This window comes from Xenopus laevis, chromosome 6L (genome assembly GCF_017654675.1).
Source record: "Xenopus laevis strain J_2021 chromosome 6L, Xenopus_laevis_v10.1, whole genome shotgun sequence".
NCBI classification, from domain to species: domain Eukaryota; kingdom Metazoa; phylum Chordata; class Amphibia; order Anura; family Pipidae; genus Xenopus; species Xenopus laevis.
In genome coordinates, this window is record NC_054381.1 from 139655730 (window position 1) to 139679604 (window position 23875).

The 23875-nt window shown below is 40.7% G+C and overlaps 1 protein-coding gene across 2 annotated transcripts in view; it reads right to left on the reverse strand.

Annotated features, from left to right (window-relative positions):
- matn2.L (matrilin 2 L homeolog) overlaps positions 1-6034 on the reverse strand; it is a 53110-nt gene extending 47076 nt beyond the window's left edge. The window contains exon 1 of one of the 2 annotated variants that reach the window (XM_041566563.1): positions 5887-6034. The gene's annotated coding sequence lies outside the window, so the exon portion shown is untranslated. The remainder of the gene's footprint in view (positions 1-5886) is intronic. The other variant, XM_041566562.1, reaches the window with a different exon arrangement.
- Between the last annotated feature and the right edge of the window lie 17841 nt (positions 6035-23875).

Consider the following 23875-nt stretch of genomic DNA (forward strand, 5'->3'; position numbering starts at 1 on the left):
AATAGCAACCAATCGGCAATTGATTTTAGAGAGTCCGTGTGATAGAGACTGAAAGCAAAAGCTGCTCTTGGCAACTGCGTAATTTATGCCTATGTAAATGAGCCCAGATATCTGCTTTTCATTACTTGGAGTGTGAGGAGCCTGATATGACAAGCAGTAGGGTAGGACCCACTCATGGATACACAGCAAACTGTATCCTCATATTTGATATACAAATTAGTGACGCGTGGGTCTGGATTTCCCCAACCTACACCCACCCGCGCCTGCCCGAGCTTGATTTCCGGGTTCCTTTTATAGATCTGCGATGGCTATTCAACCTGTGCCATATAGACTTTTTTCAATTTCCACCATTGCTACACAGCAGCTTGTTTATATGAACTATAGTAGTGTTTCTGAAGCAAACACATCAGTTTTACCATTACTTTAAAACACTTTAATTTTTTTGGTGTTATTGTTCCTACACATGGAATAAATGTAATTCTATACAACATACATTATTATTATTACATATAATTACACATTTTCCGTGATTTCATAGTTATTCCTAAATGTACAATAGAACCGGACTACTACTGCGCATGCGCACATGAATGAAGAAAGAAGAAGCAGAAAGAGGATCGATCTGTGGTGCTCGTCCCCTGGGCCGGTGCTCCTATCAGCATAAGATAAATTCACTGGGGGGTTGCCTAACATTTGGCACTTTCCCCCCAATAAAGGGGTGGTTCACCTTCTAGTTAACTTATGGGGGCCGATTCACTAAGGGTCGAATATTGAGGGTTAATTAGGGAACTAGGGGGTCGAAGTTTTTTTTAAAGAGACAGTACTTCAACTATCGAATGGTCGAATAGTCAAACGATTTTTACTATGAATCCTTCGATTCGAAGTCGTAGTCGAAGGTCGAAGTAGCCCATTTGATGGTCGAAGTAGCCCAAAAAAAACGTCGAAATTCGAAGTTCTTTACCTTCGAATCCTTCACTTGAAGTTAGTGAATCGGCCCCTTAGTGTGTTATAGAATGGCCAAATCTAAGCAACTTTTCAATTGGTCTGCATTATTTGTTTTTTTTAAGTATTTTAATTATTTGTCTTCTAAATCTTTCCAGCTTATAAAATGGGGGTCACTGACCCCATCTCCAAAAAATCAAATGCTCTGTAAGGCTACAAATGTATTGTTATTGCTACTTTTTGTTACTCAGGTTTTTGTTCAGACTATCGTCTATTTATATTCAAGTGCCTTATTCAAATGGATTCATCGTTGTTAGAGTAGTTTGGAACCGAGCAACCAGACTGCTGAAATTGCAAACTAGGGAGCTGCTGAATAAAAAGCTAAATTATTATTATTAACCACAAATAAGAAAAAATGAAAACCATTAGCAAATTGTCTCAGAATATCACTCTCTTCAAAATCATACTTAAAGTTATTTTAAAGGTGAACAACCCTTTTAACTTGTCATTTCAAAAGGTATCTATCTAGTAAAACAGCTAATCCAGTGTCCAGAATCAGGTTTTTTTCATTGTGCCTTTCACAGTTCCCAATACAACAGAAGGAAGATATCCCTTTCCAAAGGGTGTATTTTCAGTGAGTTAGAAAATGGCCACTGTAATTGCCATAAAAAGAACCCTCCGTCTCTGTAAGGCCATTCAATTTTTATTCACTTGATCTCAGTACAGATACCGGGTAATTTGCTGCCCAAACATTTTTGTTCATTCACAGACTGTGCAGAAAAAGAAGAGAAATGCACTTGAGAAGCTCATTTACACTGCATAATGATCCATTGCTTGAATGACTCACAGCCAGATGGTGGCCTCATATATATTCCGCAAAGGTCTTAGAATAAGCTCCAAGAATGTAGTGGAATGTAGGGAGGTGCAGCTTCACCCCATCAGGCTTTGTGCTCCTACTTCTGCTCTGCTGTAGTCCTCACCCATTAACTGTTGTAGAACAGCTGAAAGTCTATACGAAGGGTCCTTCAGCTGTCGTGGATCTTACACTTGGTAGTGCAACACTAGCTTGAAGACCAGTAATAAACCGTTTTAGTCTGTATGTGCAACTTGTGTCCCACAGATCATACTGAGCTGTATATCGAAGGAACGCCAAGAACTGGAGGCCACCAAAATCATAAAAGCTGCCATTTGTACCTAGCCTTCACTCAAATAGAGAACTATGATGGATTATGAGCATTAGCATTAGCAATAATCATGTATATTCATCGTAGATATCCATGAACCAACACCTATTTCATAAATGTATCTTTTCCAGTTGAAGAAACTCTGTGAAAATCAAACCGTTTGGTCCAAAACCTGAGCCAAGGAACCTCAGTGATGAACCTGGAGAGAAGGAATCTCTGGGTTGAGAGTTTGCTGTAGCAGGTTATTGAGGACTAAGAGTAGGGGTTATTCACCTTTAAATTAACTTTTAGTATGATGTAGAAAGTGATATTATGAGGCAATTTGCAATTGTTTTTCATTTTTATCATTTGTGGTTTTTGAGTTATTTAGCTTTTTATTCAGCAGCTCTCTCGCTTGTAATTTCCGCAAACTGGTTGCTATAGTCAAAAATATCCTAGCAACCACTCACAGATTTGAACAAGACACAGGAATATGAATAGCAGAGGGTCCGAATAGAAAGATGAGTAATACAAAGTAACAATAACGATACATTTGTAGCCTTACAGAGCATTTGTTTATTTAGATGGGGTCAGTGACCCCCATTTGAAAGCCGGACAGAGTCAGAAGAAGATGAAGGCAAATAATCCAAAAACTATAAAAAAAATAAATAATGAGGACCAATTGAACAGTTGGAAAACTGGGTGGCAGTCAAATGAAGATGGTGAACTTTATGTTTGGGAAGACTAACAACAAATGTTTCCTTTTGGGGACTTACAATTAATTCTTCAGTATTCACTGCCTATGGTGAGAGTTCCTCTTACTTGCATATAAAAATATGGCAGCTTTAAATCATCCCCCCTCTTAGGCAGCCAGTATGAATAAGGAGAGCTGCTGGTATGGAAGTCTTGCTTTTTCCAAACTATAGGCACAGTCTGAGCATATGAAAGCCCATTCACAGGCATTTTTATGATGGATATGCAGCTTGTGACTCGCTGACTAGTAAGGCCATGTCCAGAGGTAGAGAGAGATGGGGATGCTGGTAGGGTTGGCCCACGAATGAGAGAAGTTTTTATCCTACTAAAACCATCCTTGTTAAATACAAGAAAAATGCAGCCACTTGCCTGATCTGCTCCAAATTAATGGTCAGGGAGGAAGGGGAGGGGGTTGCAGCTGATTTACTATATTTGGAATCTTTTAGGGCACAAACTGTTGCCAGTTATTTATTTAAGACTTAGACTGATTTATTTGATGAATTCGATTTTAGTGGATGTTGATTTCTGTTGTTTTGCTGTATTACATGAACAAGAGAACACAATGCAACTGTAAGATTCTGGATTATAGACTTGGATAGGGTTCATAATGACACTCTCACCCAGAGTTCTCCAAGAATCAAAATGTGATAAAATCCAAGGAGTCGTGAGATTGGTGAGGTTATCTCAGGAAAGAAAAGGCTGATCCATCTCAGTGTCCAGACAATTCCAGCGGCACCGCCAGTTGCACTGCAGCGAGACTCTCTCTGTACTTTGGAGTAATGGAAACAGTTCTTCCTGCAAGTAGATCTCGGTGGGTTTGAGCCAAAGTTTCTCCCCTCCTTCTGTATAAGTCCAGCTCTGGATCTGACAGCACTTTCCCAGAGCAGCCCTGCCCTTCATCTTGTGCTAGGGGAGCAGACTGAGGGACTTGTGCTATGCTCCAGAACTGTGTAGGGGACTGTGTGATAGGGGTTAACCTATTGTGTTCCACATAGGAGGAATAATGAGACATCTGCCAATTTGTTTCACTTCTGGATATAAGTGCTGTAGTGCTTCCCAACCACAGGTACCACCACCACTGGTATAGTAAAGACTATATATCAAAAGAACTGAACCCTCTAGTCAAACACCAGCCTGCCAGAACCTCTGACTGCTCATGTCCCGTATGGGAACTAGGAATGAACATAAATTTGATAGCATGTAGCAAAATTGTACATACACACCACCAGGGATTTGGGTAATCGTTGCACTTATTTAAATCACTCCTTAAAGGGGTTGATCACCTTTAAATCACCTTTTAGTATGATGTAGAGAGTGATATTCTGAGACAATTTATATTGGTTTTCATTTTTTTATTATTCGTGGATTTTATGTTTAGCTTTTTAGTCAGCAGCTCTCCAATTTGCAAGGGCTTGTAAATCAGAACTTGATTCAGAAGGCGAAATGTTTGATTTACAGCAGAGATTTTTAACATATAACTCTCCGGCGGCTGTTGAAACCACAGCTCCCAGTATCCTATCCAGGGTGTATAATTCAGCCACAAGGTAGTGTCATAGGTTAAAGGGGTTGTTCACCTTTAAATTAGATGTTAGTATGATGCACATAGTGATATCCTCAGACAATTTGCAATTGATTTTCAATTCTGTATTAGTTGTGGTTTTTGAGTTATTTAGCTTTTTATTCAGCAGCTCTCCGGTTTGCAATTTCAGCAATCTGGTTGCTAGGGTCCAAATTACCCTAGCAACCATGCACCTATTTGAATAAGAGACTAGAAATTAATAGGAGAGGTCTGAATAGAAAGATGAGTAATAAAAAATAGCAATAACAATACATTTGTACCCTAACAGAGGACTTGTTTTCAGCGCCGATTCTGGGGCTGCTGCTGCCTGAGGTGGAGCGGGTTTCAGGGTATCGCTAGTGCATTGAGCGCTAGAGCGCTCTTTGCATTAGCGGAGCCGAATTTCCGGGTTAAAACCCGGAAGTTCGGCTCTTAAAGTTACAAGAGGCGGCTTTTTGCCGCCCCTTGTAACTGGCCGCTCGCTGCCGCCTGAGGCAAGGGTTTCACCTTGCCTCATGGCAGAAGCAGCCCTGCTTGTTTTTACATGGGGTCAGTGACCCCCATTTGATAGAGTCAGAAGAAGAAGGCAAATAATTAAAAAAAAAGAAAAAAGAAAAAACGAAGACGAACGGAAAACCCATTCTATAACATACTAAAAGTTAACTAAAAGGCGAACCACCCTTTTAAATAAATAAACACCATGATTTCTATACATTAATACATATTCATACACACCTGCTTTGTGTCCAGGGCTGGGATCTGGTTTAGTTTGCCAAATGGTGAATAAATAGCAGATAGAGGGTGTACACTATACTATACTTTACTTTACTGTAGCATCTGTAATGTGATTCTGTTGGTCAAATGGGGCTCATTTATAAACATTGGGCAAATTTTCACCTGGGCAGTAACCCATGGCAGCCAATCAAATGTTTACTTTCATTGTTCAACCTGCAGCTGGCTGAAAAAAGCCAGTCACTGATTGGTTGCTATGGGTTACTGCCCATGTGCAAATTTGCACAGTGTTTTTAAATGAGCTCCACTGGGGCAGACAATAGATACAAGTTTTAAAAGTTAAAAACAGCACCCCACCTTCTACAACCATGTGCAGAGTTTTCATTCCAATGGAATATGTAACTCAAACAAGGATATGAACTTGCTCTCACTAATGCAAGTGTATCCATGATTCTGAAAACCAGAGAAAGAGTACAGTACATATGATGTGCATGTTACCCACTGCCAGTGCCACCTAATGGGTACCCAGTGCACTACTCACCACACAAGCAAATGTAATAGGAAGTTAATAAAGTTTAGATAAGAGCAAAGACAGAGTCTGATCATGGAGCGCACTACCCATTGCGCACAGATCCTCTCCAACTCCACTATCCAGTGCGCCCTGACCCTCTGTTACGCACAAGACTCCCCTCTCCCCTGTAAGATCGCCTGGTTGCAGGGAGCTGATGAGTCCCTTACCTGCTGTCGGGGATGGAGATCTACAAGGGTCGTAAGAAATCCGCAGCTGTCTGTGCGCTCATTTCAGTTGCTGGAGCGCAGGCAGGAGGCACATTGCCCCCTCGGGAAAGCCAAGGGAAGACCCGCCCCTCCAGCCATTTGAGCCAGTCACTGGGTACAGCGCACAGGCGGACTGTAAGTGCCACTGCCAACAACTGAGGTGGGCTTCAGAGTGCAACTGGGAGAGTCGCCGCCCCTTGAGCCGTTTGATATTCATAATAAAGGACTTGCAAAGCTAAAATCAGCCCGGAGCTGCAACTATGTCTGTAGGTTTCTGGGTGAACTCTCCTTTGAGTGACTTCTTCATAGGGAAAAAATCTCCTTAAAACTCATTTAACTTCGTGCAGAATTGCAGAGTGATATTCTCAGATAATTTGCAGTTGGACTCTGTGTGTTTTTTTAGCTAATGTTTTCACCCCTGCTATTCTCCTCCCCAAATTTGGAATTCCTGCCCCTGGCAACCAGGAAGCAGATGAGTCCTAATACTGATTTTTTTAATTGTATCTGACAGATACCTTTAATTTCAGACTCTCTCCTTTTCATCTCTCAGTATGGTATGCCCTTCAAACCACTGCTTGGTTACCAAGGTAATAGTACCCTAGCAACCAGGTAAGAGTCTGGTGGCCCCTCTTAGCCTTACATTGCCCCTAATACTAGCAAATGAAAAGTGTCCCATGGACCTTGGCACCAAAATGTTCACTTCTGTCACTGATCCATGCCCGTGTCCAAGACCGCCATCAGAAATCACAGGGCCTCACACGACAAAATTTCCCTGGCCCCCTGGGCTGCACCTACAGGCCCTCCCTCCCCACCCCACAGGTCCGCCCCCCACCACACAGTAAAAAACAAAAAAAATATTGGTGGCTAGGGTTCCCACATGTTAATAAAAAATAAAAAGATATTGGTGGTCAAGGCCCCCCATAAAAAAACATTTGTGGCCAGGGCCCCCCCATTAAAAAAATATTGGTGGCTAGGACCCCACATGAGAAAAAAAAATTGGTGGTCAGGGCCCCCCCACATTATAAGAAAATTGGTGGCCAGGGCCCCTTAAACGTCCATGCCTTCCTGAAGTCAGCAGCTCTCAGAAAGATGGGGGCCCGGCTAATCAAGCAAGTGTGGCGTGGCCGGGCCCCCCTTACCCTCAGGGCCCCTACAACTCTCCCCCCTGTCCCCCCCTGATGGCTGCCCTGCCCGTCTGTCCATTATGGTGCTTTGACAGGCTAAAAGAGGTGCTTGGACCACAATTCTATATTTATTTATTTAGCTGCGGATAGATTTCTATAAATGCCATAGTCCAAAGTGTTCATTAATTGGATTATGAGATTCCTTAAATTTGAAAGACTTTATTTTGAATTCTAAAATCCTCTATGTTATGAATTTAACATTGGGAAATGTACATGAGTAAGTTATGGGTATAAGACCTGTTCTGCAGAATGATTTTTTCTGAATGCCCCCTGGTCTCGGCCCACCCCAGATCCCGCCCACCCCACAACACAATAAAAGTCCACACAACCACCAGCGCTAAAAACGGTAAACCCCGTCACCCACAAGTTATAAAAAGCCATTGGTAGTCAGGGCCCCCTTATAATTAAAAAAAAAATTGGAGGCCGGGGTTCCACATAAAGTTTTTTTAAGGGCCCCCTTACAAGTTGAAAAAAATCATTGGTGGTCAGGGTCCTCCCTATAAGTTAAAAAAAAAAACTATTGGCGCCAAGGCCCCCATAAAAGTTTTTTAAAAAAATCCTTGTTGGTCAGGGTCCTCTACAAGTTTAAAAAAATCCCCCCCCTATAATTTAAAAAAAAATGCACCAGGGCCCCCCCATAAAAGTTTTTACAAACACATTGGTGGTCAGGGGCCCCATAGAATATTTAAAAGAATCATTGGTGGCCAGAGGGTTCAATAAAAAAACATTGGTATTCAGTGGAATTTACCTTAGGTTCTTCTTCAGCTTCTTCGGTTTCCTTTGGCTCCTTTCATAGCTTTGGGTCTTTTTGTAGCTTTCGGGTCTTTTCATGGCTTCAGGACTTCAACTTCGAGTTTTTTTGGCATGGCTTTGGGTCTTCGGTGCGACTTAGAGTCTTTCCGGCACGCCTTCAGGTCTTCAGCACAGCTTTGGGTCTTCTGCACGTCTTCGTGTCTTTGGCGGCGCATGAACTTTGCAGCATAGCCGGGCCCCCCTTTAGGTCCTGGCCCGGTACAGCTGTACCCCCTGTGCCGCCCTGATGGGGGCCCTACTTGGGACCTGGGGTTTTCCAGATAAAGGGATGTTTTTGTAATTTGGTTCCCCATACCTGAAGTCTAATAAAACATAATTTAAACATTAAATACATCCAACAGGATTATTTTGCTTCCAATAAGGATTATTTACTGTATATCTTAGTTAAGATCAAGTACAAGGTACTGTTTTATTATTACAGAGAAAAAGGAAAAAAAATATTGGCTTAAAATGGAATCTAAGGGAGACAGCCTTCCCATAATTTGGAATATTCTGGATAGTGGGATTCTGGATAACGGATCCCATACTTGTAGAGGTATAAATGTATCACTAAATCCCATAAAATTACAACGGAAGACAAGCAGAGTTTGCTTCCCAGCTTCATTGCTTTGATATCCCTTCCAGCCCTCTCTCCATTAGCAGGGATAGAGCTGTCCAACATTTCCAAATACTGGCCTGATTTTCTGCCGTTCCCACATGTTCATGGTCTGGATACTATTAAAATGATTATGTCATACAAAGCAAGAGATGGAGCTGTCAGACACTCTGGAGACCTTTAGAATCCTGGGGAAGGCTGTGTCCAGCCTCAGAGACTTCACTTTGACTGTCCTGAGTAGTGACAGTCATTCCCATCCATTACGCTCCGGATAACTGAGCAGGTGGGATTTCTCTTAAGCTCTAAATTCAATACATACAGATTTATAACACAGGGTTTATGAGTTGTTTCTTATACAGGTGTGTTTAGCCTTCACTGCTTTTGGTAGTGGCTAATCGTCCGTCCAACTTTTTCTATGTAATTTGCTGTCTCTGTTCCATATGCTCAGGGACAGATTAAACCAAAAGGATGAGCAGAGATGATAATAAAGACACTGGACAGGCTGTGAGTCATATATATTATTGAGGCCAAATATAGGTATAAGACTTGTTTTCCAGAATGCTGGGGACCTGGGTTTTTCCGGATATTTTTATGTAATTTGGATGGCTGTACTAGATGTCTACTAAAAAATAATTTAAAGGGCAACCCCAAAATAAAAACTTGCCTAATAAAACAAAACATAATTCTAATCAACTTTCCACTATACATGTGTTAAAAAGTGCTTTTAACATTATTTGTAAAATCAATTGCTATTGAATGCAGCATTTGCTTATCTCCTGGTTGTTACTTTTTAAAGACAGATACACGTGGTCAGATTTGGGGAGATTAATCGCCCGGCGCAAATCTCCTCTTCTTCGTGGGGCGACTAATCTCCCCGAACAGCCTTCCCCTGCATTCACGCCGGCTAAAATGAAAATCTTCGGCGGGATGGCACTTGGAGTGCTTCGTTTTCCGAAGTCGCCTGAAGATTCCTCATGAGGCAACTTTGGGCCACTTCTGAAAATGAAGCACTCCGAGTGCCATCTCGCCAGCGAATCTTTCTAGAAGGAGAGAAGGTCGGGGAAGGCTGTTCGGGGAGATTAGTCACCCAAATCTGACCGTGTGTCTCTGCCCTAAACAATGTTGCAAAAGTCTTCAGCATAGACAGGTCTGTTAATCCGCTGCTTTGTCTTACATTGTATCAACAGTCTGAGCCATCAGGACAGAGAATAGAAAGGGACAGACAAATACTGCTTTCAATAGCAATGCATATACACAACATATAATTTTTTTTATGAATATTTAATGCAAAGTTGCTTAAAATTCAGCTTTCTTTCGTTAGACAAAAAATAAATTTTTTAGTTGACTTTCCCTTTAAACATTCATTAAACTCAATAGGATCGCTTTAAGTAAGTAAGGATTAATTATATCTTAGTTAGGAGCAAGTACAAGATTCTGTTTTATTATTATAGAGACACAGGACATTATTTGTAAAAATTTGATTACAATAGAGTCTATAGGAGATGTCCTTTCCGTAATTCGGACATTTGTGAATAACAAGATTTTTTCTTTATCAGCAGGTGTCCGGATAATGCATCCTATACCTGTACAGGTATGGGATCCATTATCCAGAAACCTGTTATCCAGAAAGCTCCAAATAATGGAAAGTCCGTCTCCCATAGACTCCATTATATCCAAATAATCCAGATTTTTTAAAAGTGATTTCCTTTTTATCTGTGCTTTGTACTTGATCAAAAATAAATTATAATTAACCCTTATTGAGGGCAAACAATCCTACTGGGTTTAACTCATGTTTAAATCTTATTTTAGTCAAATTAAGGAATCCGGAAAAACCCAGGCTCCAAGGATTCTGGTTTTGCCTGGCTGCTTCCTGGAAGCAAACACCTGATACTAAAATATAATTACTGCCTTATATTATTACAGGTATGGGACCTGTTATCCAAAATGCTTGGGACCTGGGGTTTTCCGGATAACGGATCTTTCCGTAATTTGGATCTCCATACCTTAAATCTACTAGAAAGTCATGTAAACAAAGTAAACCCAATAGGCTGGTTTTGCTTCCAATATTTGCTTCCAATAAGGATTAATTATATCTTAGTTTGGATCAAGTACAAGTTACTGTTTTATTATTACAGGAAAAAGGAAGTCGTTTTATGTGTCTGAGCATCTTACAGATTCTCTCCTGGCTGACAGTGACTATGAGTGCAGGTTTATGGAATGTAGGCACAATCTTTATAATTGTTCTTCCAAGAAAGTATCATTTTACACTGCACTGATACCCTTAGCACTGCTATGCTGCTTCCCATTAATTCCAGCACTCAGATGTTTCAAATGCCTGCTTACATATAGATAAATACACAGAGAAAATATAGTCCCTCCTATTGTAAGAGATGAGGGTATTAAAGGGGGTGGTCCACCTTTACATTAACCTTCAGTATGTTATAGAATGTGAAGATCAACTTTATGCATGTAGTTGATATTGAGTTGTTTGCCTTCCTCTTCTACCATTTTTCAGGCTTCAGTGGAGGGTCACTGATTCCAGCCGGGAAAAAAAACAATTGCTGTGTCAAGCTAGAATTAAGAAAAATGTTAAAAGAGGAAGACTAATTGCAAATTGCCTCAGAATACCACTGTCTACATCATACTAAAAGTTAATTGTAGGGTGGTGGCACACGTGGCTACTTGAGAAAATTAGTCACCCAGCGACAAATCGCCTCTTCTTCGGACAACTTATCTCCCCGCAATGCCTTCCTGCTGGCTTCTGAGTGCCATCCCACCGGTGACATTTTAGCCGGCAGGAAGGCATTTAGGGGAGATTAGTCACCCGAAGAAGAGGCGATTTGTCGCTAGGTGACTAATCTCTCAGAGTAGCCAATTGTGCCACCACCCTAAAGGTGAACTACTCCTTTAAAGGGATCCTGTCATCGGAAAACATGTTTTTTTCAAAACGCATCAGTCTATAGTGCTACTCCAGAAGAATTCTGCACTGAAATCCATTTCTCAAAAGAGCAAACAGATTTTTTTTATAGTCAATTTTAAAATCTGACATGGGGCTAGACATATTGTCAATTTCCCAGCTGCCCCTGGTCATGTGACTTGTGCCTGCACTTTAGGAGAGAAATGCTTTCTGGCAGGCTGCTGTTTTTCCTTCTCAACTGAATGTGTCTCAGTGGGACATGGGTTTTTACTATTGAGTGCTGTTCTTAGATCTACCAGGCAGCTGTTATCTTGTGTTAGGGAGCTGCTATCTGGTTACCTTCCCATTGTTCTTTTGTTTGGCTGCTGGGGGGAAAAGGGAGGGGGGTGATATCACTCCAACTTGCAGTACAGCAGTAAAGAGTGATTGAAGTTTATCAGAGCACAAGTCACATGACTGGGGGCAGCTGGGAAACTGACAATATGTCTAGCCCCATGTCAGATTTCAAAATTGAATATAAAAAAAATTTGTTTGCTCTTTTGAGAAATGGATTTCAGTGCAGAATTCTGCTGGATCTATTAACTGATTTATTTTGGAAATTTTTTTTTTCCTATGACAGTATCCCTTTAATATGAGGACAAATGCTTTCCTATTGGTCAAGGAACTCTCAAGTGACTTCTAATGTCCTTATATTGTTTATGATAATACACAAGTTTCACCGAGTCATGTGAGCACTCGTATATAACTGATGACATCACAAAGCACCTTTTATAAGGAAATGATTTACAGGATATACAGGTTAATGTTCCTGGTATTATAGACATGTTTACTATGTGGTTCTAATTGTTAACAATAACAAATGTTGATGAATAAATAGACATTTTTGCAAATCCAATACAAAGCAGGGGGGACATTTTTTCTTTTTTAAATTGCTTTTACACATTTCACACCTTTCAGTTAATCTTTAGTATGATGTAGAGAGGGTTGGACTGGGCTGGAGGAACACTGGGTAAAAACCTGGTAGGCCCCAGCCTTTATGGGCCCCACTAACCCAGACCCACACCTGTCTATGGCCCACACTGTGCCTGATCTCACCTCCTCCTCTGGCCTGATCGTGGGCTCAAATACAGAACAGGTACGAGCAGGGCCCAGCCAGAGGGGGGTTGCAACTGAGGCCTTTAGGGGGGTTGTGGCAGAGGCAGGGGGGCCCAGAAGCAGGGGGTCTGTGTAGAGAGTGATATTCTGAGACAATTTGCAATTGGTTTCCATTTTTTATTATTTGTGGTTTTTAAGTTATTTAGCTTTTTATTATTATTTTTATTATTTTTAACAGCTCTCCAGTTTGCAATTTCTTTTTTATCTTTCTTTTTATTGAGATTTTCCAAGAAAATATTTTTTCAAACAAAGCATTGCAAAAATAAAGATAATACAAAAACAAAAGGTATCCAGTGGCCAAGAAGTAAACAGATACAGGTACATCAGAGTAGTATCCAGTTTGCAATTTCAGCAATCTGGTTGCTAGGGTCCAATTTAGCCTAGCAACCTAGCATTGATTTAAATAAGAGACTGGAATATGAACAGGAGAGGCCTGAATAGATGAGTAACATAAAGTAGCCATAACAATACATTTGTAGCCTTACAGAGCATTTTTTCTTTAGATGGGGTCATTGACCCCCATTTGAAAGCTGGAAACAGAAAAGAAGGCAAATAAATAATGAAGACCAATTGAAAATTGCTTAGAATTGGCCATTCTATAACATACAGTACTAAACATCAATTAAAGGTAAACCACCCATTTAATGAAAATAATGCTAATAATAATGTCTATTTCAATAGCTTATTCAGTCTTTGTTTCTATAGGATGGCACAGATGCCAAGAGGACTTCCAAGCAGACTGGAGGAAAGGAGCTTCAACCATCAGCATAGGAAAGGCTTGTTCTATTATAAGGACAGTCAGGTTGCAGAATGTCCAATCCTCTATAATTTCAGCCAAGAAAGGTTTTGTACAGACAATACATTATATAATAAATACATGATACTTTATTGTTCATTGGCTAGAATGGAAGACATTACCTTCTTTTAAATGTGATATATAGAGAATTCCAGAGAATTTATATTAGAAGTCCCCAGGCTATCATTTTCTTAGAAATAACCATGCTAATAAAGTAATAAATCATCCATAATTAATCACTAAAAGCAATGTCCTGACGATGTAGAATAATAATCTGATACACACCCAATAGCAGCGCAAGAATAGACAAGACATCAGGGATACTTTTCAGCTTTGTTTAGATGTTTGAGTCTTTACAGATTTTGCTTCATAATCTATGACTATATAAATAAATGACGGTGATGAAGATACCGAAGATATCATAAATTTAGCATTACATGTATGGGACCTGTTATCCAGAATGCTCAGGACATGTCGTTTTTTGGACAATGGATATTTCCGTAATTTGTATCTGCATACCTTGAGTCTACTAGAAAATAGGGATGGGCAAATTTGCTTCACCAAAAATTTGCCGCCGGCAAAAATTCTCTGAAATACATTAAAGTCTATGGGCGAGAAATATTTTTTGACACGTGGTGAATTTTTTTTGACGCGCAAAGTTTTTTCTCCCGTTGAAGTCTATGCGCCTCACAGCTGGCTTTGGTTCCAATAAGGATTAATTATATCTTAGTTGGGAACAAGTACAAGGTCCTGTTTTATTATTACATAGAAAAAGGAAGTCGTTTTTAAAAATTTGGATTATTTGCATAAAATGGAGTCTATGGGAGACGGCCTTTCCGTAGTACTTTATGGATAATGGGTTTCCAGATAACGGGACCAATACCGGTGCTAGGTAGATTAAGGATTGATAATTTTATTGGATTTTATCGGATGGCTATCTTTCACAGAGAGAAATCTGGGGATCTGCTTCTCACTCAGTGAGTTTATCCAACAAACACATGGAAACACTGGTGGAAATGAGGACAAGTGATGCTAAACAACAGCAAGTCAATGTCAGAGAGAAGGAATGTTACACAAACTCTCAAAGTGGGGATTAAAAGTAAATCCACAGAAAAGGAGGGTCGTGATGTCACTTTTAGGGGCAAGAGAACTGCCCTGCTGGGTTTAGAAATATATGTACTGGTTCTGGCATCTTATACTTCTCATATAATGCTGCACCATGAAACAAAGACATCCGTTTATGACTTTTTGTGGCTTTGAGAAAGGAATTTAATTGTGGATCATCTGCAAATAATAATATAACTGCACTTTAACGACTTTCTACTGCTGCATAAACAAACCGTTGACTTAATTGGCCTCATATGTCCAGAGATTTCATTTTTTCATGTATGATATTCACTTTATTCTGGTGGCAGGGACAATACTAATAACTGAAGTTCATGAGATTTTCATTGTCCCTAAATTTTTAATTTTTGTGTTTTCCAACACAGCCATTGTTGGTGATGCAGAACCAGCAGTGAAACTGGCCCCTGAGTAACGTCTCCTAACAACAGTTGGGTGTGAGATCTATCACACTCATTTGCTAATGGAATTCTTAAAAAGGCACTTCTTGCCCTTTCTGCTTATTCTCAGCAAGAAGGTTATGTCTCCACATGTTTCTGCACATTGCAGCCCCTCTTTGGTGCTCACCTGCCATTGGGCGCTCTTAAGTTGATGGCACATGGTTAGTTTTTTAATATTCTTAATACTACAAATAATCAAATGCAGATGTTTGTAAGGGTTGAAAGGTGCCAAATGCTCTGGAAAGACTTGTACAGTAAATATAAATAAAATGGTTAACAAAGAACGGGTGAGAACCCTTTAATTTAAGTGCTTTAATATATGAGAACCCATATACTGGCCTATAGGAATGGTTCTTTGTTTTTGGGAGCCAGTTTCAGACTGGGGGGGGGGCAGGTCCATCTGAAAACTCAAGGAAAGGCCCCCTCCACTCTGGTCGCACCCTTCCCCCTCCAGCTAAGGGCCCATCACTCCTGCATATCACCCCAACCACCCCAATGATTACCGCTGCCAGCCAACTATTGATGGCACCATGGCAACCAGTCAGATGGTCATTACAGGAATCTTGCAGCTAGGAATAATGCAAGCAAGGGAATGCATCCTCTAACTCAGTGAGCTCATGAGCAACATGTTGCTCTCCCACCCCTTGGATGTTGCTCCCAGTGGCTTTCAAGAAGGTGCTTCTTTTTGAATTCCTGGCTTAAAGGCAAACTTTAATTGCATAAAAACCCAATGTACTGCCAAACAGAGCCTCCTGTTGGCTTCAAGTCCACATATGAGCTACCAATATCCAAGCACAATCCTTGTTTGGAAACCCCAGGGACTTTTTGCATGCTTATGTTGCTCTCCAACATTATTTTACTCTTGAATGTGGCTTAAAAATAAAAAAGGTTGAGGACCCCTGCTCTAACTGGTCATATTTTTATATTCCTGGGACTATAAGCCAATAATAAAATTTTTCTGAAAATTTGTCTTCTTGTTCCTGGTCTAGTTTAATCATCTTGTAATTGGAGCTGTCACTTGTGCCAAATTTTTCACCAACACAAGGTCTAGAGTGCAGCCAGACACTGGACATAAGTGTTCACTTTTGCACCCCATAGTGCTATTGCACCTTTGTCCGTGGTCTAGGTCAGTGATCCCCAACCTGTGGCTCATGAGAAACATGTTGCTCACTTACCCCTTGGATGTTGCTCTCTGTGGCCTCAAAGCAGGTGCTTATTTTTGAATTCCTGACTTGGAGGCAAGTTTTGGTTGTATAAAAACCAGGGTTACTGCCAAACAGATCCTCCTGTAGTCTGTCGCCCCTGTGGACGACTTTTGCAAGTAATGTGGCATCCGTGAGGTGATTAGCAGTGGGACAGGCATGAATTATTCAACATTACTGGTGGGTGTCTCTGCTCCCAATCTATAAGCTGCAACAGACAATGATTTAATGCTTCACTTTGCACGTGTATTCGTAGGCAAAAGAACAAGCAAATGTCTGGTTTCAAAGGTCGAATATACATACTTTATATATATATATATAGAGAGAGAGAGAGAGAGAGAGAGAGGCTAGAACTTTAGACAGGCTAGAGTTTATGAGGCTCTAGTACATAAAAAGGGGGCAAGGTACAAAGTGCAAAGAAAAGCAGCTGCAATGTGCTCTGGAAAATATGAAGGTTGTGCCACCATAACCAAGTGTCATTTAACAGCTCTCTAACTGGCCTTTATTATTTTATTCTGTATGTGGTTGCCAAAGAAGGGGAAGATGTTGAAAAAATATCCTTTAATGTTATTTAATGTTCTTGCTTAAGCATTTAATGAGGGTCCATATTGCTCATGACTGGCCTAGAGGAATGATTCTATGTTGCGGAGAACATTAGCCAAGTGAATTGGAAGAGGCACGCTCATCATTTGGGAATATGGGTCATGCATTACAAGTGGCTGAACAGTTACATGAAACTCCATGATGTGTCATACTTGGCTATATGGAACAATGCAGTAATGTATTTCCACAACACTGTAATGAGGGTGTTATCCAACATGCAGCTAAAGCAATAGGATATATCCTGTATGTGTTTCCCCGTGTGACAATCTTTCCATTCCTTTCAAACTCTCTTTCCCATCGGTCATTGTTAATTTGCACCTGCCGTGTTCTGTAATAAAGGGCCCGATTTATCAAGCGCCAATGCTTTGACTTTCTTCTAATGTTTCTGTCAAACTAGAAAATAAACATGTTTAAAGGTCTGAAAGTTTCCGTGGTAGTTAGTGGGCTGGTGGAAAAGTCAATGTCATAGTGGAAACCGTAACATTTTCATGAAATTCCACTATCTCAATAGTGTTTCAACCACAAAATGATCGACGGGTGTTAAAATATTCATTAGGTTTTGTCTCATCTCGTTCTTGCAGAGGACAGAATTGGATATTACCAGGTCTGAGATTTCATCAATCTTAAAAAGAATGTTCAGGTTCTTCTTTTTAAATTGGGAGAAATAGAAAAAAAAAAGTCAAAACTGAATATTTCTTCATAAATAGAGGGTTAAATGATAAAGAATGGTCAAATAAAATATTTTATTAAATAGAGGATTAAATGATAAATAATGGTCAAATAAAACATTTTATTAAAGGAGAAGAAAAGCTGTGAAGGCATTTTATTGCCAATAGATTAGTCACAATAGTGCAAGCTAGAATGCTATATTTATTCTGTAGAATGTTTTACCATACCTGAGTAAAAAGCTCTGGAAGCTCTCTCTGTTTGTTTAGGATAGAAACTGTAGTATTAGCCTGGTGTGACATCACTTCCTGCCTGACTCTATTTGCTCACTTATAGCTCTGGGCTCAGATTACAGTAGAGAAGGGAGGGGGAGGAGGAGCAAACTGAGCATGCTCATGCCCGGGGCAAGGAGGTTTATATTGAAAACAGGAAGTCTGATACAGAAGCCCATGAGTACACAATAGAAGGAAAGAAATGCTGTGTTTCTTTTGACAGAGGACTCAGAGCAGCACTGCTTTGAGGGCTTACTGGTATATTTAGGTGGACCTTTCTGATAATCCTTACTTCGTTTTAACCTTTCCTTCTCCATTAAATAGAGAGTTAAACAATAAAGAATGGTCAAATAATTTTTTTTAAAATAGTGACCACGTATTTGTCTACTTTTATCACTTTTCTACATCATACTAAATGTTAATTTAAAGCTGAACAACTCCTTTAATTAGTTGTATGCTTAAAACAGATATTGTCCTTTTAAAAAGTTGTCTATCACACAGGCAGGCTACCCAGCTTTGGTTTAAGGCGTCATTTCTGCCATATTCTGAAGCAAGCCCCACTTTGAGCACTGTGATGTTCTTATAAATGGATTTAGGACTCAGTGCTTGGGTATCATTGAGGGAAATATGGTTTTGCCCAGGTTGATCGCCTTGGACTGGACTTGTACGGTAACTGACCTTTTGGAACTAGTCTTGGCGTGTGCTCATGCTCATGTTTTCTGTTAGGGCCAGGTTGGCAATGTAAATTGTATGTTCAAATGTTGCATTTAGATTACAGAGCCTATTCCTCTAATGTGGCCCAGATTTACAGTTCTGTCTGCCCTGTTATTAATTTGGTTCTGACAAAACCAATCAGGTCTGTTTTTTTTAAAATTTTTAGCATCAGGTTCAAAACACATCATTTTTACTATAAGATCTTGCAGTGTATTTTATCCTACTACAGGCATGGGACCTTTTATCCAGAATGTCAAGGACCTGGAGCTTTCCAGATAACAGATATTTCTGTAATTTGGATCTTTATATCATACATCTACTAGAAAATCATATAAACATTAAATAAACCCAATAGGCTGGTTGGGCTTCCAATAAGGATTAATTATATCTTAGTTTGAATAAAGTACAAGGTACTGTTACAGAGGAAAAGGAAATATTTTGTAAAAATCTGGATTATTTGGATAAAATGGAGTCTATAGGAAACGACCGTTCCATAATTCAGAGCTTTCTGGATAATGTGTCCCATATCTGCATTGGCATCAGACACAGTTGTGTTTTGTAATCCCATTATCATTAACCGATTAAAACCATTGATTTTATTTAGTTCCTTTGCATCTGGCGGTCATATTAGATTTCTTAAAATAAACACTAGGCACTGAAAAAGTTGTTATAGCAAAGCTTTGTTGTTCTATTGATGTGATTAACACACGCATCCCCAGTGGCTACTTGGCAAGGGGTTACAAAACAGAACATTGGCAGTAGAAGGACAACAGCAAGAAGAGAGATAGGGCAGAAGAGGTTCAGGGATCTGCAACTCCCAGCAGTGGTAAAAGGAAGGCGATTAGAGTTGTTAGTCTGGGAGGCGGCCAGCTTGTACACAAACGGATTTATTCTGATTCTTGTAGATGTAGACAGTGTTGCAGTGAAGCAATTGTTTACTGAGTTACAGAACATTCCCTTTATTCCTCTGCCAATATGCACAGCATTGTGGTGTCATAGCGGGTCCCAGAACATTTGCATTATAGGGAGCTTTAGTTACCCTTTAGTCTAGGGCCACACAGGTTGCTAGTTTACCAGCTGCCATTACATATTGGAGGGGCATACATTTATACATACCTCCCAACAGTTTGTATATAAAAAGAGGGACAAAAAGATTTGCCTTTTTGCTTTGAGCGGTGAAATGTTTATTTGACCACACCCATTTTTTGTGGCCACACCCCCTTATTACCATGTTCATTTTACACAATTTGGCAGGTTATGAAAGTTTGAACACATTTCTGTGATTTTTGTGTTTTACAGTTTTTCTAATGAAGGTGAGTTGCCCTTTAAGCTGCAAGTCACAGTTTCCCCAAGAGACCTGCTCATCTTAAATTGTTACAGTTGCTTCTTTGCATATCTGAAATTGTTACAAAAGTATCTAAGTGCACCTGCCACGTATTCTGGGCTCTCTGCCAAAAGCCAGCTACAAATATATTGTTAGTGCTACTTTTTATTATTTATCTTTCTATTCAGGTGCTCTACTTTTCTCATATTCCAGTTTCTTGTTCAAATCAAGGTTGGTAGGGTAATTAGGACCCTAGTAACCAGATGGCTGAAATTGCGAATGGGAGATCAGTATGAAGGAAAATAATTAAAAAACCACGATTAATAAAAAATATAAACCAATTCCAAATGGTCTCAGAATATCACTCTCTACATCATACTAAGTTAACGGTGAACAACCTTTTTAAACCTCACCGTTTCATTCTAGCTTATAACTGAAACCTTCAGCAACTTCACCACCCACCGAGCTCCCTACTCTCTGCTCACAAACTCACTAACGACTGGTATTTGTCTCATACTCTGCACTTACCATTAGTCTACTAAACAACAGGAATTCCACACCCACTCACCCTATGTCTCACTTCTTAGAATGTAAGCTCTTGCAAGCAGCGCCCACCCCATACTGTCCTCCCTTCCCTATAGTCAATGCCAGTATTTTATCTAAATGCTAGTTCTTGCTGTTGAGAAGTAATCCTGTACATCAATCCTTCTATAGCAAGCGAGAATGGCTTGTGTGCAGTGGTGTAACTAGAGTGCACTAGGCCCCCCTGCAAAAAAATTTTCAGAGGGGCCCGGCGGACTTCGATTCCCATCATCCTGCCCACTTCTTATCCCGCCTCCGACCTGCCCATGTCCGCCTCTGCCCCACCCACTCCCCGCCCAACTTCACCCACTCCAACCCGACTTGCGTCCCCCTTACTTGCTGCAGGTAAGAGAGACACACGCTGCAATTCGGGGAGATTAGTCGCCCGGCAACGAATCTCCTATTCCTGGGGCGACTAATCTCCCCAAACTGCCTCCCTTCAGCTAGAATGTAAATCACTGGCGGGATGGCACTCGGAGCACTTCGTTTTCCGAAGTCACCTGAAGTTTCGTCGTAAGCCAACTTCGGCCAACTTCGGAAAATGAAGCGCACTGATTGCCATCCCGCCAGTGATTTACATTCTAGCTGGAGGGAGGCAGTTCGGGGAGATTAGTCGCCCCGAAGAACAGGAGATTTGTCGCCGGGCAACTAATATCCACGAACCGCAGTGTGTGTCTCTGCCCTAAGAGAATGGCTGGGGAGTTGGGGTTTCATTAACTATAGAGGAAGCAGACCCCAAAGTCCAGGCCCTCCTATTCCCCGGGCCCCCTGCAACTGCTGGGTCTGCTTCCTCTATAGTTACACCACTGCTTGTGTGTTGGAGCTGCATCCAAACCCTTGGCCCAGGGGAGGCAGGGAGTGCAGGTTGGACATTGATGATTAATTACATCATAAAAATGATAAGATCAGTCTGGGAGACCATGAAACTGACTGTAAACATGTTCCCTGCTGTTGTGCTTCAGTTGTTTTATTAGTCCATGGCAGAGAGCCACATCAGCAAAGAGTCTTACCATACAGAGCAGCTGGGATCCCTCTCACAGGCTCTTCATTGGAATCCTGGACGTATCTGTGTAAAAGGCGAGTAACAGTTGCATCTACAAGGTTCATTCCTGCTCTGTGTATGTTAAAGGAGAAGGAAAGCTACTAAAGCAGTTTATTGCAAATAGATTAGCCACAATAGTGCAAGCTATAACACTATATTTATTCAGCAGAATGCTTTACCATACTTGAGTAAACAGCTCTTGAAGTGCTCTCTGTTTGTTTAGGATAGCAACTGCCATATTGGCTTGGTGTGACATCACTTCCTGCTCACTCATAGCTCTGGACTCAGATTACAGCAGGGAGGGGAGGAGGGAAGGGGAGAGGAGCAAACTGAGCATGCTCAAGCCCTGCCCTGTACACAACAGAAGGGAATGAATGCAGTGTTTCTTTTGACAGAGGACTCAGATCAGCATTGCTTTGAGGGTTTACTGGTGTATTTATATAGAACTTTCTGATCAAGCTTACTTAATTTTAGCCTTTCCTTCTCCTTTAAAGGTCCAGGTCAGATGAGTTCAGTTCAATAGCTGGGTCAGACCAAGCCAAAAACATCCTTTGTACTCAGCAAGAGCCAAACATTCTTTACTGGTTCCAAACTAAATCGTGTTGCTGAAACCTCTGGATCACAATGAGGATTTTACCTAAAAATGAACATATTCATAATGGAATAGTTTCAACTGATGAGACTTAACATTTCTTGGAAGATGCTTAGCACACACAGACCCACATGCAGTTTAGGCGCCTGCACAACAGACCTGAAATTGTATTTTCCTGTCCTTCAACAAATGGCACAGAAATCGGACGTTCTTGCAGAAATCTTCCACTGGGTCAGCTTCCTCCTAAAGAGATGATTTTGGGTTTGTAGGTAGGAAAGACACCAAGGGGCACATTTACTTAGCTCGAGTGAAGGATTAGAATGAAAAATACTTCGAATTTCGAAGTATTTTTTTTGGCTACTTCGACCATCGAATTGGCTACTTCGACCACGACTTCGAATCGAACGATTCGAACTAAAAACCGTTAGACTATTCGACCATTCGATAGTCAAAGTACTGTCTCTTTAAAAAAACTTTGCTTTACTTCGCCACCTAAAATCTACCGAGCACCAATGTTAGCCTATGGGGAAGGTACCTACGTATAAGCTTTCCTTACTTTTTTTGATCAAAGGAAAATCGTTTGATCGATGGATCGATGGAATTGCGGTAAATCCTTTGACTTTAATATTCGAAGTCGAAGGATTTAACTTCGAGGGTTGATTAACCCTCGATATTCGACCAATAGTAAGTGTGCCCCCAAGAGTTGTTCACATGTATGACGCAGAGAGTGATATTCTGAGACAATTTGCAATTGGTTTTCATTTTTTATTATTTGTGGTTTTTGAGGTTTTTTTTTAGAATTTTATTCAGAAGCTCTCCAAATTGCAGTATTCAGCAATCTGAATCACTACCTTAGCAACCATTCATTGATCTAAATAAGAGCCTGGAATATGAATAGGAGAGTTAAGATGGCCATAGATGCAAAGATCCGATCGTACGAATCATCGTACGATCGGACTTTCCTATCTCCCGACCCGCCACTAACCATTCAGATCAAAGTCTTACCAGTCAGATTAGTAAAACAACAGATCAGCAATGTTCTGCCCCTGACAGCAATCGTACGATATCTATGTCCAACCAAAGATAGTGACAGTCTCCCACTGAAAATCGTACGATCGGCAATACACGCAGAGATATTATCGGCAGCCGACAGAAATTTTCTAACCTGTCCGATCGACCAAATGACCGATCTCCGCCGGGCGAAAAATGTCGGGACTCTCCACACACGGTTCGAAAATCGGACGAATCCTCGATTCGTACGATCAGATCTTTGCGTCTATGGCCAGCTTAAGAATGAATATAAAGTTATGACAAGTAGCAATAACAATACATTTGTATCCATTTTTTTTTAGCTGGAGTCAGTGACACTCGTTTGAAAGCTGGAAAGAGTCAGAAGCAAAAGACAAATAATTAAAAAGTTATAAAAAAAAATGAAAAATTAAGGCCTAATGAAGAGTTGCTTAGAATTAACCATGTTATAACATACTAAAAGTTAACTTAAAGGTGAACCACCTTTAAAGGAGAACTAAACCCCCATTGGTATAAGTACTTATTGGCCCCGCTGTCGGTGCCTCCCCCTGTCTTACCCCTGAATTCTTGTCCCTCTAGAAATAGCGACTGCACATGCAAAGTAAGTGCAGCGGAGCTCACGGGCGCCATCTTCTTCTCTTCAGTAATCTTCGAGAAGTGATCTGCGTAATGGCGCAAGAGACGGAAATTGCTGAAGGGGAGAAATAACCAAAGATTACCGAAGAGAAGCAGATGGCGCCGTGAGCTCTGCTGAGCTTACTTTGCATGTGCAGTCGCTATTTCTAGAGGGACAAGAATTCAGGGGTAAGACGGAGAAAAGTGGAGGGGGGCCAATGGGACTTATCACAATGGGGGTTTAGTTCTCCTTTAACACCCAAGGTCCCTTGCCTTGCATGAAATTT